This window comes from Sciurus vulgaris (genome assembly GCF_902686455.1).
Source record: "Sciurus vulgaris genome assembly, chromosome: 11".
In the NCBI taxonomy this organism is placed as follows: Eukaryota; Metazoa; Chordata; class Mammalia; order Rodentia; family Sciuridae; genus Sciurus; species Sciurus vulgaris.
In genome coordinates this window covers 56597850-56616313 of record NC_136472.1, presented here as the reverse complement: position 1 = coordinate 56616313, position 18464 = coordinate 56597850, and the positions used below count along the sequence as shown (strand labels likewise).

Genomic DNA, 18464 nt, shown 5'->3' with positions numbered 1-18464 from the left:
CTTGCCAAACCCAAATGACTTAGACTAAAGTAGCTCAAAGGCTGACAGTCCCCGACCCCTGTAGCAGAGGACTGGCCTGCCGCCCAGGGTGCTGGTCCTCTGGGCTACCAGGCACTTTCTCCTCAGTGACTCCACCCATCCCACTCCTTTTCTGGACTTGCTGTGCATGGCTGAAGCTCAGTGGTACCTCCCACCAGCTAGAACCATCTTCTTGTCCTCAAAGCTCAGCAAAGGCATTGCTTCCTCCTAAAACTCTCCTGGACCCTCCAGGACACCATGCTGCATGTCCTGACACATCAATATGGACCTGAGGACTACCAATGACTGAGCCCCTCCCAGGTCCTGGGCTCTGAATAGGGCTTCTAATATGTCATCTGGCACATGAGTGTGATGAGCAGGACATGAGAGACGAGGCTGGGGAGTCAGACCAGACTCTGGGGGACCACTGACCTAGAGCTCCTACACATACACACACATACCACACAACACACCTCTCATACCACACAAACATGCACCACACCCTTAGACCATAGACCATACAACACACACACACACATGAAACACCCCAGCTCTGGGAGCTCACCCTTTGTTCTCCAGGTCAGGAAGATGATGGTGGGGCTACAGGAGGACAGGGAAAGGTCAGATCTTATTTGAGACCCTTCCCTTGTGGACCCTGTGCCTGGCCAACACAGTCTCAGAACAGTTAGGGAGCCATGGGCAAGGCTGAGGGCCTGAGCAGATGCAAAGGACACATCTGAGATGTGTACAGGAGGCATAATTTCTTTTTAAAATAATATGTTGTCTGGTTTCTAATGGCATTTGATTCTATTCAATCAATCAGAAGAAAAAAATTTTCATAGTTTTCACATTTTGCCCTTTAAGAAATTTTTCATGCTTATAATAAGAATAAGAATCCTTTTAAACAACCAGAAGTGAAAGAAGTAAAAAAAAAAGGGAAGTCATTCTCCTTTCTCCACCAATCTACTCCCCTGGCTGGAGGTCATCACTGCAATAAATTCAAACCTTCTTGAGCTTTCTATTTGTATATAATACATGTATATGTATATATACACACACATATAGGATATTTTTCTTATTTAAAAGTTATACATAGTCTTCTATATTTTGCTCTTTTTTAAAAACACAAAAACAAAACAAAAAATGTATAGTGAACATCGTTATTCCATCATTCAATAAATACATGCTGGGATCCCACCACGCAGCCAGCGAGGTCAGGTTCCTGCCATCACAGCTTCCACGGTCGGGGACAGACAATGAAAAGGAAGTCACAGTCATTACAGATGGTGATCAGGGCTGTGATGAGTACTGGGCAGAATAATAATGGGTGCACTGACTTCAGACAGGGTGAAGAGAGCCCCCTCTCAAAGGAGACATTTGAACTGAGACCTAAACCATAAGAATCACAGGAAAAGTACCTGAGACAGAGGGAACAGCCTGTACTGTATAGAAGCCAGGCAGCGGGCAGCCAAGAGCTAGGCAGCTCCAGTGCTCAGGGAGCCCAGGGTGGGTGGTGAAAAGGGCTTTGCAAGCAAGGGGACAGGGCAGGCAGGGGGCAAGGCTGCCGTGGGAAAGGCCTGTAGGTTGAGGTAATGAACCTGGATCATGTCCTAGGAACAATGAGAGGGTTTAGGAGGAAGAATGATGTTATCTATTTGTGTTTTTAAAAGATTTCTCTGCTGGCTGTTTAGAGAATGGACTGCAGTGGAGCAAGAGTGGAGGCAGGGAGGTCACTTAGAAGGGAGAATGGACAGTGATACCACCCTCCAGGACATCCACATCCTGATCCCCAGGACCTGTGAATGTGTTAGGTTATGTGGCAAAGGGGACATAAGGTGGAACAAAGGGGTGGCAAATGCCCTTTCTATTTTGCAAAAGAGCTGACCTTAAAATAAGGAGCCTATCCTGGACCATTTGGAAGACCCAATGTAATCAGAAGAATCCTTTAAATGGGAAGCGGGAGGCAGAAGGGGCTGAGTGATGCAGTGGAGAAGCATAGACCTACCACAGCTGGCTCTGAGGATGGAAAAAGAGGACTGTGAGCTGAGGAACACAGGAGGCCTCTAGAAGCTGAAAAAGGAAAAAAAAAAAAAAAAAAAAAAAAAAGATTTTTGCTTGATTTTAGCCTAGTGTTTAGCCTAACACATTTTGGTAATATGTTATACCAGCAAACTGGAGACTGACTGAGAGATCTGGAACTTGGACCAACAAAGTGAGGAAGAAGATGGATCAACTTTGATCCCCACAAAGACAAAAAGAAGGGAGGGAGACTTGGGGATCACTGGCATTGGGAACAGGAAGGATTCCTAGGAGGCCCTGGGTTGAGGCTGGACAAGTAAGTATACAATGGTAGTACTATTTTGCAAGCTCTGTGAGAGAAGGGACTTTGTACCATTCACTGCTGCATCCCCAGCACCCTTCGGAATGCCTGGAACATAGAAATTGCTTAACAAATATGTATTGAATGAATCCATTAATTAAATAAAAGAGAGAATCTGGGAAGCCCAAATTTGGGGGAAGACAATGAACTCAAAGGTCAGCACTGCCTCTCTCAGTGGCTCTGTGATCCACAACCACCAGCAGAAGGGTGCATGAGGAGGCTGAACTCACTGCTGGGTAGGAAAGACAAGATGCTGCAGAGGAATCTTCTGGTTCTAGTGCCTGTGAGGCTGAGCTCAGTGTGGCCAGCTACCTATCCCCAAGGCAGGCGCAAGCAGGAGGTGGCTCAGCACGGACATTACCCACTAATAGGAGGTCCTTAGCACCAGGGATGGAGCCGGGTGCTCTACTTAATTCAGGGGAAAGCTACTCTCCAGGAAACAGGTGCCAATTTGCAGCAATCACAATAAGAAACATCCTCTCTCTGGCTGATGCAAGCCAACAAGGTAATAGGGCATTGTACAGTGGAGAGAGATCAAAAGGATTTTTTTTCCAAGCCCACGGTGGGCACTTAATCCATCTTTTGCTCTCTCTCCCTCCATTACAGCCCATGGACATACTATTTACAGCACCTACATTAGCTGCCTTTGCAGATACTGCACTGCCTCAAAACCACTTCAGAAGGAAAGTGAATTAGAAATGAATTTGAGACATATGCAGCGGCTTTCACCACTTCCTCCCTGCCCCCAGCTAGCAGTAACTTCCTGCCTGGTTAGGCCCACACCAGTGTGTTCCAAAGCCAGTGGATGCAATGGTGTCAATCGATGGAGCTGGTATGGAGTACCATGCTGAGGGGGGCCAAAGGCAGAGTGTGGGTCCAGTGATCAGGGCAGGAAATGTCCACACTGACAAAGTCCAGGTAGTGAGACTGAGACATCTGAGAAGCATATCTGGGAGAAGAGGTCATTTTGGACAGTCCCCTGCCCTCTGCAGGGCCTCTTGTCAGGGCCAAAGACCCAGCAGTCTAAGTGGACCTTCCCAGTTTTAAGTGCAGCAGCCTCAAGCCTGCCAGGGTACCAGCTTCCTCCACCTCCAGGGAGCCCAGGGCCACTGCTGGCTGAAAGGTGACTGTCCTGCTTTCCCCTCCTGTCCCTTCTCCCTGGCTCCCTCCCTCCCTCCCTTTTCCAGATACCTCCAGGAATGTGATAACCCCTCCCTGATGTATAGACACCGCCCAGATGCATGATTCCATGAGGGGCAGGGGAAGGCAGGAATGTGCCCAGAGCAGAAGTTTTCAGCACAGGGGAACATTCAATCTGAAGTCCTCAGTCCAAGTTCCTCCTTTACAGATGAGAAAATCTGTGAAGGTCAGTTACCTGGAGCTCCTAATATTAGGACTAAAACCTAGTGTTGTAGACCCACAACCACATGATTTTGCTTCCATTCAGTGAGCTTAATACACATAGGGTACAACTGGATAGAAACACAGACATCCTCTAAACCCAGTTTTGAACTTGGAATAGGGAGACTAGGTGAAAGAGAATTCGACCCAGCTCCAACTTCATTTAAATGGCTTAGTTGTGGGGATTTCCCTTAATAGTTTCAGAGTAAATGAACTATTCAAGGAAAGGATAAGTCAGGGCACATGCCAGGAACAGGGACACCCCTCCTCAAGCTTTGTTGTTGTCTGTGGTAGAAAGACTAAATGGCTTTGAGTGAACTTCCCTTCCAGTACTTGTACCTGTGTAACCCCTGCCCGCTTGAGGGTGGGCTAATAGTAGTAGCAGACACCCACAAACAGAATACAACAGAAGCAATGGGGTCTCATTCCATGATCAGGTAACAGAAAGACTCTGCTCCTGTCTTGCTCACCCTCTCCTTTGGAGGCAAGCCAGACATCACGTGTGAGCTTTCCTTTGGAGAGGCCCTCTTGGTAAGGAACTGAGGTCTCTGGCCGATAGCCAGAGGGACAGAAGTATGTCTACAATGATCTGAGCATGCATAGAATGGATCCTCCTTCAGCCAAGCTTGAGGTGACTGAAGTGGCTGGAGTCCTAATAGCATCCTCATGAGACCTTGAGACCTGAGGACACAAAACAAGCCACACCTGCTTTCCTGAAGCAAATGTTGGAGAGTAACGCATTACAGTACAATAGGTTAGCTAACATAGGGCACATTCTGGATGGGTGTTTTTCACGAGAAGACCCAAGCAAGAGCAGGGGAGGTCACTGTGAAATGCCATACGGTAGTACTGGCAAGAGAGTCATGTTTGATCCTATCACTGACGTACTACATGATCTTTAGCAAGGCCCTATCAATTTATGGGCCTCAATTTCCCCCACTATACAACTGTGGAGGACTCTGTGATGGCTCCAATTATATGCACCTTGAGGACTATAAAAGGGAGGTTCACTGGTCTGAGATCATGTCCAGGCACCTTGAGAAAGATGAAAGGGGAGATGTCTGACCATTGCTCTGCTCTTTTCTCCAGACCTGAATTTCATGGCATGAGAGCTGGCCTCAGTCTTCAGTGACACCTTCTGACTTCAGAGGCCTGGCATCTCCAGGCCCAGTAGGAGAAGACTCAAGACACTAAGGGATTTCTTGGAAAGAAAAGAACTACCCTCCTTGACCTGCCTGCCCAACACCCATGTATTCCACTCAATATCTATCCTGGCTTCCGCCCCAAAGAGCCCTTAATTCATCTCCTTTAGCACTTGTTCCTCCAAGGGCCCACTTAGGACTCCTAGCTCAGCTCCTTGCCCCTAGTAAAACATCCCTTCAGGGATCCTGGTGCCAAGAGGAGGCTCTGAGGCAAACCCCATATCCTTTCTTTTCTCAGAAGTAGCATAGGGTCCTGCAGAAGGAAAAGACTACCCAGACCTCTCCTCTGTACCCCAGTGGGGGATGGGTGCTCTTCTGTCCACAGCAGGCCTGAGATGGTCCCTGAGGTCCCACTTTCCTCCCTTGAGCAGTAGAAAGCCTGGGAAAAGACAGGCAGCTCCACCACACTTCTAGGATAAAAACAAGTCCAAATAAGGGTCTGTTTCTACAGCATTCCTTCAAGCTGGAGGGAATGCCAGACCAGGGCAGTCTCCACTGCTGCTGCCCCTTCACCAGGGCCAGGCCAGGCCTGGAGTCTCCATCAGGAAGAACCATCTCACGCTGGTCCCCTCTGCAGTCTTTGGCAGGTACTGCTCCGGAAGAACTCTATCCTCTCTCACAGGCATAGGGAAGAAACTCCTGGGTGACCTGCACTGAAGGCCAGGACTCACAAGGGTCCACCAGGGGCTCCTGAGGCCCTGACAAGAGAGTGTCAGTGGGTTCTCTGATTCTTCCAGAGGGCTCCTGTGATCTTCCATGCTCTGGTTGATTCTGCCACCTACACTCTGGCTCATAAGCTCCTCAGTCCTCCTCACTCAGGATTTCTCAACTGTTCTCACTATTGACATTTTGGGCTATTTAATTGGTAGGGGAGAGCGGACATGTACTGTACATTACAGAAATGTTCAGGAGCATCCCTGGCCTCTACCCTCTAAATGTCAGTAGCAACCCCACCCCTACAGGTCGTAACAACCAGTAGCACACCAGTGGAGAACCAGTGCCCTAAATGGCTTGAAAGGCTTTTTCAGGCCTCTAATCAAGTGTCCTGGCTACAAGTCATTGGCAAAAGGCAGGTCAGGAGACAGAGAGGAAGGAAATCTTGCTGGACCCAGGACAGTGAATCCCCAACACACACACACACACACCAGGGCCAAAACCTGTGAAGTTGGTGCTATTATCTTTGCTCTGTTGATGAAGCTCAAGGGAGTTAAGTGGCTCACCCAAGGACTTACAGTTACACAGAGCAGGGCTGACACTCAAGGCAAGCTTGTAGTCCCACAAACCTTGCTCAGTGCCACACTGCACCATTCTACAGATGAGAAATGATGACCCTTAGACTCTTCTGTAGCCTGAGAAGATAATATATCTCCCTCATGATGGTCACACTCCCAAGAGTGCCAGTGTTCACTCACCCCCCCCCCCAACACACACACATACACACTTCTGCAGAGGGCCTCCGCCTTCTCCAGCTAATGCTGGGCTTCCTGAGCCTCCTTGATTGAGTCGTACCTTCCAGTTGCTGAACTGTCCTGATCTCCACTGATCGATTTGCATACTATATCGATCTCAAGGGCTGTGTAATATGTTTGATTTGTGGCACTTTGCATAATTTTCTGATTAAGTTACTTATTTAACCTATTGACCTTTTCTTTTAATTAGACTTATCTGGGTTTTGCAAATGTTGAGTAGTAATCAAGTTGTGCGTTTCCCTGAGTGGAATTCCCGTCCTTACCACTTCCCTGCTTCTTCATGACTCTAGCTGACTCTGGAGTAGGGAATGTTGAGCCAGTTGGCCCCCCATTTCCCTGAGTGAGCAGGGTGCACAGGGCCCTCTACAGTCCCTGCTATCAAGAAGTTTGGAAATGGGCCAAGACAGGGAACAGAATGGTCTGGAGTGAATATTCAGAGCTGAGTGGACAAACAGAAGTTTGGATACTATATCCATTAGCTCCTGTATGTAACAAACCACCCCAAATCTAGTGGCCTCAAGCAGCATACATGTATTATTTCTTAAGAGGCTATGGGCTGGCTAGCGAGTTCTAAGGATCTCGGTCAGGCTCCAACATTGTGGGCTGAGTTCAGGCACACACCTGCAGTTAGTGCATCGGCTGGGATGACTAGTCTTCGCTACCTTTTTCTAATCGTTCTGTAGCAGGTTGACTTGCTGGAGGAAGTTGCCCATGTTTTCACTGGGTGACAAAGCAGCACAACTGGCAGGAGAGTGATCTCCAGTGCACAAAGGCTTGTGACACATCTGTGTACATCACATTGTTTCCATTCCAATGGCCAAAGCAAGTCTCCCGGTGTCGAGGGGCATAGCAGAAAGCCTCGCCCACATGGAAGGAGTAAAGAATTGAGCTCTTCAGAGTTTCCTCCGTCAACCTCTCAGAAAGGTGCACCATTCAATATCAAGACCCAAGACACAAGTGCAAAACAAAAGTGATCCTCCTCTTGCAGCCCCACCCACCCTGAGCACCCACCCCAAACTCTAAAGCTAAATGCTGTGTTCTTGGGGCCCAGGAAGCAAGGACTCAGGGTATGGTTTACCATTGTCTCGTTTTGCCATCTCCTTTGTGGGGGACCTGGATTAAGGTATCTTTCGGGGGCCCTTGAAATTCTACCTGCCTTCTAATCACACAGAGGCAGGAGACTGAGAAAGACTGTTTCAAGCCCTCTGTCCTCTCCCCCAATGAGACCAGGTCTTCTCTCTTTCTCCACTGGAATCAGGAAATACAATTTCTGCCACTCAGGACTGAGTAGGATGGGACACAGATCCCTTCTACTCTCAGATTTCCACCCCTGTCTGAAAGGGGAAGAGTTGGTCCCGGGGAAGACCCAAGACCAGTTTTTGGAGGCCCCCACCAGTATCTCTTCCTTCTTTTGTATTAGACTACCACTAGTCGGCCAAAATCCACTCTCAGTTCCTCCCATGGAAGCACCTGAAGGGACCTCTCTTGCCCTTTATCCTTTCTGCCATGTGAGAAAACAGCATTCACCCACTTCTGCTCTGAAACCTCAGCAAGAGGTATTATCTTTGAAGCAGAGAGTTCACACCAGACACTGAATCTGCTTGCACCTTGATCTTCAACTTTTCAGCCCCAAGAACTGGAAGGAATAAATTTTCATTGTTTATAAGCCACCAGGTCTAGTGTATCTGTTCACAGCAGGCTGAATGGACTAAGACAGGGCTATTACTACATTCATATACATTACTACATTTATATAAAAGTCTTTGTGTTGACTTATGTTTAATTCTCTTGATAAATATATAGAATTATATTGTCTATATCATATGGTAGATGTATGTTTACTCTCTTAAGAAACTGCCAAGTTAATTTTGTAAAGTGGTGGTACATCCTACATTCACACTAGCAGGGTATGAGAATTCCAATTGTTTTGAATCTCAACATCTGAACATGCGTGGTATGTTCAGCCTTTATAATTTTAGCAATTCTAGTGGTAGTTTTGGAGCATCTCATGTGAGTTTAATCTGTATTTCTCTTATGACTAGTGAGCATACTTTGCATGCTGTTTGCCATTGATCTACCACCCTCTTTTTAACTGGGCACAATTTTTCAACTATAGACTATTTTCCAGCCTCCCTTGCAGCTACATGGTCAAATGATTAATAGAATGTGAAAGAATTTTTTTTTAACCTTTATTCCTGCTTATTGGAAAGAAAAGTGCTTACCTTCAATATGTACTCTGTATCCATCAGCTTTCCGTGCAATCATGCTGTATAATCCCCCCACTCCAAAACTCAGTGATAGATAAACCTAAGTCTCTATTTCTGCAGGTTCAAAGCAGCTGCCATGTTCTTGGCTGGAGTGAAGGCCAGGTCAGTTCCACATGTTTCATTCTGTCATAAGGCTTCAGCAGCAGCAGCTACCTTGGGCAATTTCTACACATAGCTAAGGTCAGAAGTTCCCAAAAGATCTAACAGATACTTATGATACCTCTCCAGGTCTCGAGGTGGAGTGAGGGCAGGGAAGTTGACTCCCCTGTGAAGATGGTTCAAAGAGAAGTGGAGATTTACAATATGTCTACCAGTGCACTCTTCCCTTCCCAGCAGTTGGAGCATGGTGTGTCTAGGACTCACATTTCACCTGTGCTGAGGTTACTATTCTAAGGGATGATGGAGCAGCAGGTTGGAGGGAACCTGGGTCTCTGAGAGTCCTTGTGGAGCAGAACTGCCTATCAACCTGGCCTACAGTTACCTGAGGATTGCTGCATGAAAATAAAATAACCTCCACCTTCCTTTATGACACTGTATTTTAATGCTCTTTATTTTAGTAGCCCAAGTCGACCCTAACAGATTTTTCTTTACCAGCACTAGGGAAATTTTGTTTTGTTTGCTTTAATCTTTTCTCAGGTGGGAAAAATTTATATCCAGCAAGCATTCATTCACGTCTAACATCCCAGAAGATGCTAGATGCTGGTATCCCAGAAGCATCCTGGAGTCAAAATGCAAAAGTTACAGGCTCACATTACCATCCTGTCACAGAAGCTCATGTCCTAGGTACTTCCAAGAATCTAGGGAACTGACTTGCCCTGGTGAGAATGCTTCCTTCCAGGCCTCCAGCCCTGCGTGTTCACCTTCCTCTCAAATAGTTCTTTCTTCCTTGAGCCTATGGCTGGCCTGACGGAGCTAGGTGCCAGAGGTGGCGGGCATCCTCTCCTCCACCCACCAAGCCTTGCGGCTCCACTCAACAAACACTAAATAACAGGCTCTGGCATCTCCTGAAGCTCTGAGCTCATTAGCACTCCAGGAGGTAAGTGCAGGCAACTAGGGAGAATTTCCCCTGCAGCAACAGGCTTCTCAGGCAGAAGCCAAACACAGCCCAGCAGGTATCAAGTGCAGAGGTCCCAGCCTCCAAGTGCCTCCATGTGCCTTTTTCTACCACAAACAGCCTTCTCCTCTCTTGCCCTTGTTCTCCTGCATGCCCAGCCGCATTCTCCATGCCTCTTTTGCAACCACGGCTCTCAGCCTCTTCTGCAGGAGTTTCCCAAAAGCCTGGGAAACTGCTCCAGCTCATCTGCCACTTCCCCTCCTCTCTGTGCACACTTTCTGGCCACCAGTAACTCCCCCCATTTCATTTAGTCCCCAGACCTTACCATCAGCTCTCCTGTCTGCCTGCAATGCCCAGACCTTCTTCTCCACCTGGCAAACTCCTAGCCTTCCTCTAGGCCCCAATCAAATGACACCTTTGGGAAGCCTTCCCCTACTCCCCCAAGTTGAAGGAGGGCTAGTCCTCCTTCAACTTCCACTGGTGGACAAGCTGCTCTGGTCTAGTTTGGGTCTCTCTGTACCTTTGGTAGCTATGCATCTGTTTCTTCCCACCTGCCAGTCAGTGTGGGTTTTGAAGAAAGGGTCAAGGTCCTTTTCATATGTGCGTCTCCAATGCCCGGCATAGTGCCAAACAGATGACAAGTGTTCGGTCAGTATTTGTTGATGACTGAAGGGAGGAGCGAATGCGCAAATACAGACAAATTGATAAACAGGCAGTTAGATGGAACTCTGCTAGGATGTACTTCCCTTTCTAGCACTTATTCCTGTTGAAATATGTATTATACATTTATTTCCTCTCTCCTCTCCAGCTCTCCTCACAGCTCCAGGAAGTCACAGGTTGTGTCTGTTTTATTGACAGCCATATGCTCAGTGCCCAGTTCACAGTCGAGGTCTTAGAAGGTGCAAATAAATATATGCTGTATAAATTTAAAAATAAGAAATTATTATATATCATGGGACAAATGGATACATGATGGGATGGGTTCCAAGATAAAAGCAGGAAGGTCCAGTGTTTTACAATTGAGAAAGACTTGGAAAATTCTTCTTGGGGAGAAAAATAGTAACTGGCTCTTGGGCTTTATGAACTCAGGGCTCCACTTCCAATCTGAAAGTGCAGATTAGGGAAATTCAGGCCCAAACTTCTTTACAAAATAGTTATTTAAGAGTCTACCATGCACACAAGGACATGTAGCTATACTTTTTACTATTATTTTAAAATGTCAAGAGTAGCAGTTTTCATTCGGTTCTGCTTTGCTCCTCTTGATGAGTAGAAAGGTAGTTTTTATGACCCTGGCCCCAGAGAAAGAAAAGAGATGGGAAAAGTCCTGGTGCTGGTTGGAAGCAGCATCACAGGACTGGGAAGGGCACAGGACAGTTTCTTATGAAGGGCCACAGATAATAGGTCTTGGGAACTTTGATGCAAGAGATTTAATTTTAAGCATTCTTTCTTTGTGCAACCATTCCCTTGGAATATCCTTAATATAATTCATTACTCAGGGCAACTTCATGTCAGTAGGGCCTTGCAGACCAAGGAAGGCTGCTGTGTCTTTGCCTTGAGAAAGGTGCTATGGAGGAAGAAAAGGGTCCAGAGGAGCATGAGGGGAGAAGCCCAGAACTGCAGCTCCCAGACAGGACCCTGGCAGAGCCAACTCCTCCTAGGCAAATGGGGCAGGCAGAGGGATGGGCTGTTTCTGACCTCTAGGAAGTTTCTCATATTGCCTGCCTCTCTGAAATCAGGACCAACCCTCAGAGTTTGCCAGGCGAGGTCTCCTTGGCAAGCATCTACCATTAACCACTCAGTGATCACAGCACTGATACTCCCACTTTATAGATGAGAAAATTGAGGCTCAGTGAAGTTGGGTAAGTCACAGACCTAGAATTCAAACTCAGGTCCTAATTCCACCTTTAATACTGTCCCTACTAAGATGAGAGAGCCCATTCAGGGACCTACAAGGGCCCTTTAAATACAAAAGAATGGCCGGATGGGGTGAGGTTGATGAGGAAATAATCCCTTTTATGGGCATGTCTGGCTTTTCCAAAGTAGACCACAGACCTCCCTGCAGCTCCTGAACAACTCACCAGACCCTCAGACCACCACAAGTGGGCCCTTCACCTGCCCTGCCCTCTGTGGTCTCACAGTCCTGCCTTCCTCTTGCAGCCCTTACACCCACAGCCAGGGATCCAACCTCCTGGTTATCCTAGGGTTGGCATCCCAGTCTCTGGGGGACCCACTTCTTCAGAGTTTAACAAAGTGCTGCAAAGTTCCCACTGATTCAGAGCAAAAACCAGCAATCTCAGTCTTGCTCTTCCTACTCCACGATTCTCCCACTAGGCTCCTCTTTCATCTTGCTGGCTTCCCTCCATCTGCTGTTTGTCCTTCATCATGCCATGCCCCCAGCCACACCCAATGTTACACAATGCATCCAGGATGCTCACCCTGTAGTGATGCCATTATCTCCCTTCCCTTGTGTCTCTTCATCCACCTAATAACACCAACTCCCCTTTTGAGACTAAGCTTGAGTGTTCTTTCTTGTTGGAGTCCCCCCACTTTCCATTCATCCCAAGACTTAAATAACCCACCCCTCACTTGTGTTCTCCTGGGTCTGACCCCTGCTATGAGAGGCCCAATAATTATGGAGTGCTCTTCTATTCTGTTCTCCTGCATGGCTCTTCCATGAGTTTGTCAGACTTTGCAGGTAAAACCTGTCTTCTTCTTATTGCTCCAGAACCCAATTTGGAGAGAGTACTTAACAATGTTTAATCAATGACTGATGATCCTTGCCAATCAGCTGCCCACTACCTGGCACTTTGTAATTGATTAATAAGTGAGTGTGCGTGGAAAGGGCTTGAGGTAGAGCCCACAGTTGAGCATAGGTTCTAGTTTCTGCCACGTAGACATGAGTTTTTGTGGTGAGACATTTCAAGATCCTCCTCTGACCCACTGAAAGGCAACCATGGTCTGAATGTGGCTTCATAGGATCTTCTGTGGTTTTCGTGTTATGCCCTATACATTGGTTCTGCAAATCTCCAGGCAGAATAGACAATTAATTATGACCATAAATTCAGTCAGATGGGACCTGGCAACCAAAGTGCATCAGAGAGCTAAGAAGAGAAACTACTAAGCAAAAGAATTAAAGCTCCATTCTCTGGTATTCAGCCAACTACAAATCACTCAAAGGCAGAAATTCTGGGATCCTTCATCCATCAAACTAATCCATGGGTTCAAGGTCAAGGCCAAAGAATAACAAAGTTACCACACATCCAGAACGAAGGTATTTCCTCTAGGAATAATCAGAGACTAATTTGAGTCTATTTGCATGTTCATCCCTCATCTTTTGGCAGGCAGAGAGAACTAGAGCTCTGTTTAGCCTCTTCTCAGGGCCACAGTAGTAGACAGTTATAAGTGTCCTTTTGAGTAAAGTATTCATTGCCAATATGCTAAGTATGTTTTTGATGTAATATTACCATAAAATAAAAATTAAAATATTTTTAGGTAAAGTAGAGCATGAGACTGTCATTAGGTTACTTTGACACAATTTTTCTCTCTCTTTTTTATGCAGAACATTTAGCACCATCAGAATATTTCTCCCTTTCCTTCTTTTGCTTGATCCTTCTTCCTAAGATCTACATAATTCTGTGAAAACTAGTTTAATCTAGAATTTAACCCCAAATCCTCTTTTTGTTGATCTACACGAATTAAATAATCTGAAAAAGCCTTTTGTACAAAGATGTCTGTAACAGTGCTTTACCTATTAGCAAAACATTCTACACATACAAATAATGCATAACCTAAAACCCTAAAACCAGAGGAAGGGTTAAATGAATTACAATGCCAAAACTCCACAGAATATTATACAATCAATGGCAGTGATGGTTACATGACTATGTCAGTTTAGTTCAATAAAAATGTGATAATTAGTCACCATGTTCCAGCACTGAAATAGGCAACCATCTGAGACTTGGAAGATAAATAATATATAGACCAAATATTGCCTGGCTACAAAGTCACTAGGCAATATAATCTTATGAAACACCCTCATATATATGGTTCATTACCCTCATATATATGGTTCATTATTATATATATATACAGTAACATTGTTATATAGCACATGACTATACATACATTAAATTTTAAAAGAATCATATAGAATGTTGGAAAAATCTTTTTGTATATATCCAACATGGTCTCTATGCCATCACATTTCTCTTAATCCTCTTAACCTAATCTAAGCTCCCATCTCCCTACTTTATGGTTCTCCTTCACTCTTCCATCCTGAATTGGGAATAATCCCACTCCCACAACTGTTCACACTTATAATTCAGTCCTCGTCACCCCCTGCTGCCATTTGCTATGTTCAGCTGGTATATCAATGTTTTCTGGAACCAAAAACTCTCCCCCAACCTCAGGGGCAATTCTAGACACAGCATCTCGGCTCGCCATTGTTGCCTGACAAGTATCATCCCCAGGGTTACCAAAGGAGAATAAAAATTAAGAGCAGAGCATTTGCAGTCTCACAGAGTGGCTATCAGAAACAAGACACATCATTCGGCTTCACACACAGACATATCCTGCCCATGTCCATTGCTGCAATAGTGTCAGTGAGCCTTTCGGTTGTGGTTGGCACCAGCTTGGTCCTGAGATTTTTTAATTTACTTCCATTAAAGGAGCCATTAATCCCAAACAACACTCTTAGGGCTAGGCTGAGTGGTCAATAGAGTGTCCTTATCAGTAGCATTCTGTGCCTCACAACCTATTCCCAGGGCAATACAGGCTCTAACGTGGAGCCAAGGCCAACAGTTCAGTCACTCTGCATCCATGGATTTGTGTCTTTCCTCCAATATAAGATCTCTGCATTTAGTATACTGAATAAAGACTATGTCTCTGATACTCCCTTGCAGGAGGTCAGCACTGAGATTAAGTTCTGGCCAACAGAATGAAAGCAGAAGGATGTCACAGTACTTAAACCTTTCTTAAAATGGGAATGGAATGGACCCTTCATACCTTTTACCTATCACTTCTTTCATCTTGTTTCTTGGAATGCTGCTGTCAAGAACTCTAGCTACCATTCTGGATCACGAGAAAAGCAACCAAACTCCAGGGATGTGGAATCATGAGCTACGAGTTGCTGAAGAGGAGCAGAAGTGCCTTAAGACTATGCATTGCTTACTTTCAGGTTTGCACATGAGAGCAAAATAATAACTTCTCTTTCTCCTCCTCCTTTTTATTTGTATTTTTTGTTACTGCTTATTAGAGTCCCTGGTACAATGTACCTGAAATAGAATATAATGCGGTATCCCTTTCCTGCCCACTAAACTCAGTTATGTCCAAGTGGTCAAAGAAAGGAGTGCTGCCCTCTCAGGATACCACGGATGGAAGGTATATTTGGCCAGTCACCATGCTGAGTCACTTGCATATGCTCTCTCTAGTCCTCAGATTCCAAAGGCAGGTACTATCTCCATTTCATAGATCAGAAAACTGAGGTTCAGAAAAATTAAATGTTTCCCTTGAGGTCAAACAGTTGATTCACAGAACTGTAATTGGAATATAGGTCTCCCCACTTACAGAGCCTATACAAGTTCACCATATGAAGTTAATGCATTCACCTGGAGTTTTAAAGCAATTAGAACCCCCCCCACACACACACACACCCACACCCACATCCACTCTTTTAATATTTAGGACTCTGACTGTTAGCTACAAATGGAAGAAACTCCAAACTAGAGTAAGAAAAACTATTTAACTGGCTTGCAAAGCTGAAAAGTCTGAGGTAAGTTTTAGCTGCAGCTTGACTAGAGCTCAAATTACATGTTCAGGATTCATTTTTCTTAGTCTTTTAAGCCTAGTCTTCTTAGATCTGTCCTGGTGACAACTTGGGCAATAGTTCTAACCAATAGGAAAACTGGTTTTATAACCAAAGGGCAAAAGCATATATCTTTGTCCCAGAATTCTCAGCAAAAATGTCTTTTATCTCATTGGCTCTGTGCCAGTCATGAGCCCACCTCTAAACCAATCATGGTGGCCCCAGGAATGCACTATGTTGAGTAGTTTAGGCTAGAGCAGGGTCCATCCCCACCTGAACCACAGAGCTTAAAGTTGAGATGTGATTTCCCAAAGAAAATTCCAAGGATCCTGAAATAAAAGAAATGTGCAGGGATGTTGGGAGCAGAACAAGAAACATCCTCCAAGCTCCCAAAGCCCATAGCAAGCCTCCACTGCCCTCAGACTCTGCCTCCTGAGGAATGGCACCTCTGAGTAAATACAGGAAGCAACTTGTCCCATAGTTGACTGCACGCAGCCACAGAATGACTTCTGTGGGACATTTACTCTTTTCCCAAATGGACTTTGTTCTTGAAATCCTTTAATGAAGAGCAAGAAGGCATCTCTCATTTATCCAGATGTGGACTCAGGGCCAGAGGCATTTGATGATTTATTAATTGATCCACCAAATCTAGTTCATCCCCATTGGCCAACGCTAACAGGCTACATTTCATTGATTATTTGGCAAAGTCTGACTCCATGAAGCAGATATCCTTTCAAGTATTTCTTACAAAAGAATTTCCTTTGGCAATTCAATGCTATGAGCATTTATTAAGCACCAACTATCTGTCAAGAACTGCTGGGTTGGGAATGCAGACATGTGTCCCACAGCCCAGCAGATGCAACAGGCCCGAATGAATGATTATGATTCTGCTCAGACAGCATTATATCAGGTTCCTTAGACTGCCACAACAGATTGCCACAAACCCATGGCTTAAGACAAGTGAAATGTATTCTCTTGCAGCTCTGGAGGCCAGAAGTCTGAAGTTGGTTCCTTCTCAAAACTCTGAAGATTCCTTCTATATCCCTACTCTAGCTTTTGGTAGCTTCCAACAGCCCTTAGCATTCCTTGGCTTGTAGACACATCACTCCAAACTCTGTCGACACCTTCACCTGGGTGTCCTCTTTGAGTTTATATTAAATCCCCCTGTCTTTTCTCTTAAAACAGTTGTTATTGAGTCAATAACAGTTTGACTTAGGCCTTACCCTAATCCAAGCTGATCTCAACTCAGATCTTTAACTTAATATTTGCAAAGACCTTTTGTTCTTTGCCAAATATAGTCACATTCACACATAGCAGTGCTTTGAGGAATGCTATTTTATGTCCAACTTTGAGATGAGGAAACAGAGATTGTAAGTGATTATGCTAAAAGGACCCAGCAGTTGAAGAGGGTTGGCCTCTGGTTCTAGTTTTACACTCTTAGCCCCAGCCCACACCAAGGGTCTTGGACACAGAAATCAACAAGACTAGTCTCTGCCTAGAAGCCCAGGGACAGTGCTGGAGGAGCAGGAAGTACTGGCAGCCATTGTGATAAGCACCACAAGAGAAGGATGTGGCAAATGCTATGAGTCTCAGGAAGAGTGTCATCAGCTCTTGGGACAGTCAGAGAATGGTCCTCTGAGAAGTTGTCACTGAACTGGACCTGGAAGGTTGTCTAGACATTCATCAAGTGGAAATGTTGTGAAGGTCAACACAGAGAGAGGAACATATTGTACAGAGGAGGGCAGGGATGAATGTCTAGTGTGACATTTCCAGCCCTGAGCGATCTCATTCTCTTATCCCAATGCACTGACTGCAGATGCACACAGGTTAATCAAATGCCAAATTGAAAGGTACTATGTGGTTTCTTCTGTATCCCTGAGAGAACATTTGCTTGGCTGGTCCCTGCCTCTTCAAACCAAGTGTCTCACCTCAGCACAGTGCATCAAGCTGATCCCCAAGGAGAACTACTGCCTCAAAGCCCCCTATCTTGGCCCAGTTCCAGGGATGAGCCCCCTATAACATATTCTTCTTTTAGGCCAGCCATCTACCCTTCCCTCAATGTTGACCACACCCAGGAAGTCCCTCTGTCCACTCAGATAAGACCCACATCTAAAGCACCTCAGCAACCAGGACACTGCTCTATCTCCAGCCCACACAGTTCCCAACACTCTGGCAGATTTGTCCCACCCGAGTTCATCAAAGGGACTTGGTCAGAGTACAAAATGTGTGTACTGCTTCTCTGCCTGGAAATTAGGCCCCAGTAAACTATGAGGAGCCCTGCCACTGGATCCTGCACTAATCTCAACAAGCAGAATTCTTAATGAACTGCTGGGCTCCCTAGGAAGTAAAGGAAATTTCCACAGCCAAACACTGCCATAAAAAGATCAGAAAACTGACAGTTGCATGTAAAAGGCAGAGTTTCCTTGAGGGCAAATGTCAAAGCTATGATAAGGTGATTAAGCCCAGTGTAGAAGGCAAGGTCAGAGATCTAAGACTCCAACTTCAATCAAGGGGCCTTTGAAGGGGACTAAAGTGGGTCCAGATCACTGGCGTTCCATGGCTCTCAGCAGAAGTATATATCAATACTCTCTGAAAAAAGACCACCTCCCAATTCAGATCTGACAGGATCCTCAGATAAAATTAATTCAAAATGAGCTGACAATAGGAATTACCAAACACATATGAAATGAATGAAAGTCAGCCTAATGACAAAAAGATTCAGACCTCCAAAAGCTTCAAATATTGGAATTTTAATATACAGATTATAAAAACAATCCTGTATTAAATAAGAAATAACTGAACTATGGAGCTAAAAATGTGAAAAAAACCAACAGACTATCAAAAAAGGCCAGGTATGGTTGGGGATGTAG

At 45.4% G+C, this 18464-nt stretch overlaps 1 long non-coding RNA gene across 1 annotated transcript in view; it reads right to left on the bottom strand.

Annotated features, from left to right (window-relative positions):
* Nucleotides 1-1984: 1984 nt before the first annotated feature.
* Nucleotides 1985-18464, bottom strand: part of LOC306639990 — a 38302-nt gene continuing 21822 nt past the window's right edge. Inside the window, exons 3-4 of the long non-coding RNA XR_013757715.1 lie at nt 3590-3738; nt 1985-2088 (exon numbers count right to left, since the gene is read on the bottom strand). This is a non-coding gene — a long non-coding RNA (uncharacterized lncRNA). The remainder of the gene's footprint in view (nt 2089-3589; nt 3739-18464) is intronic.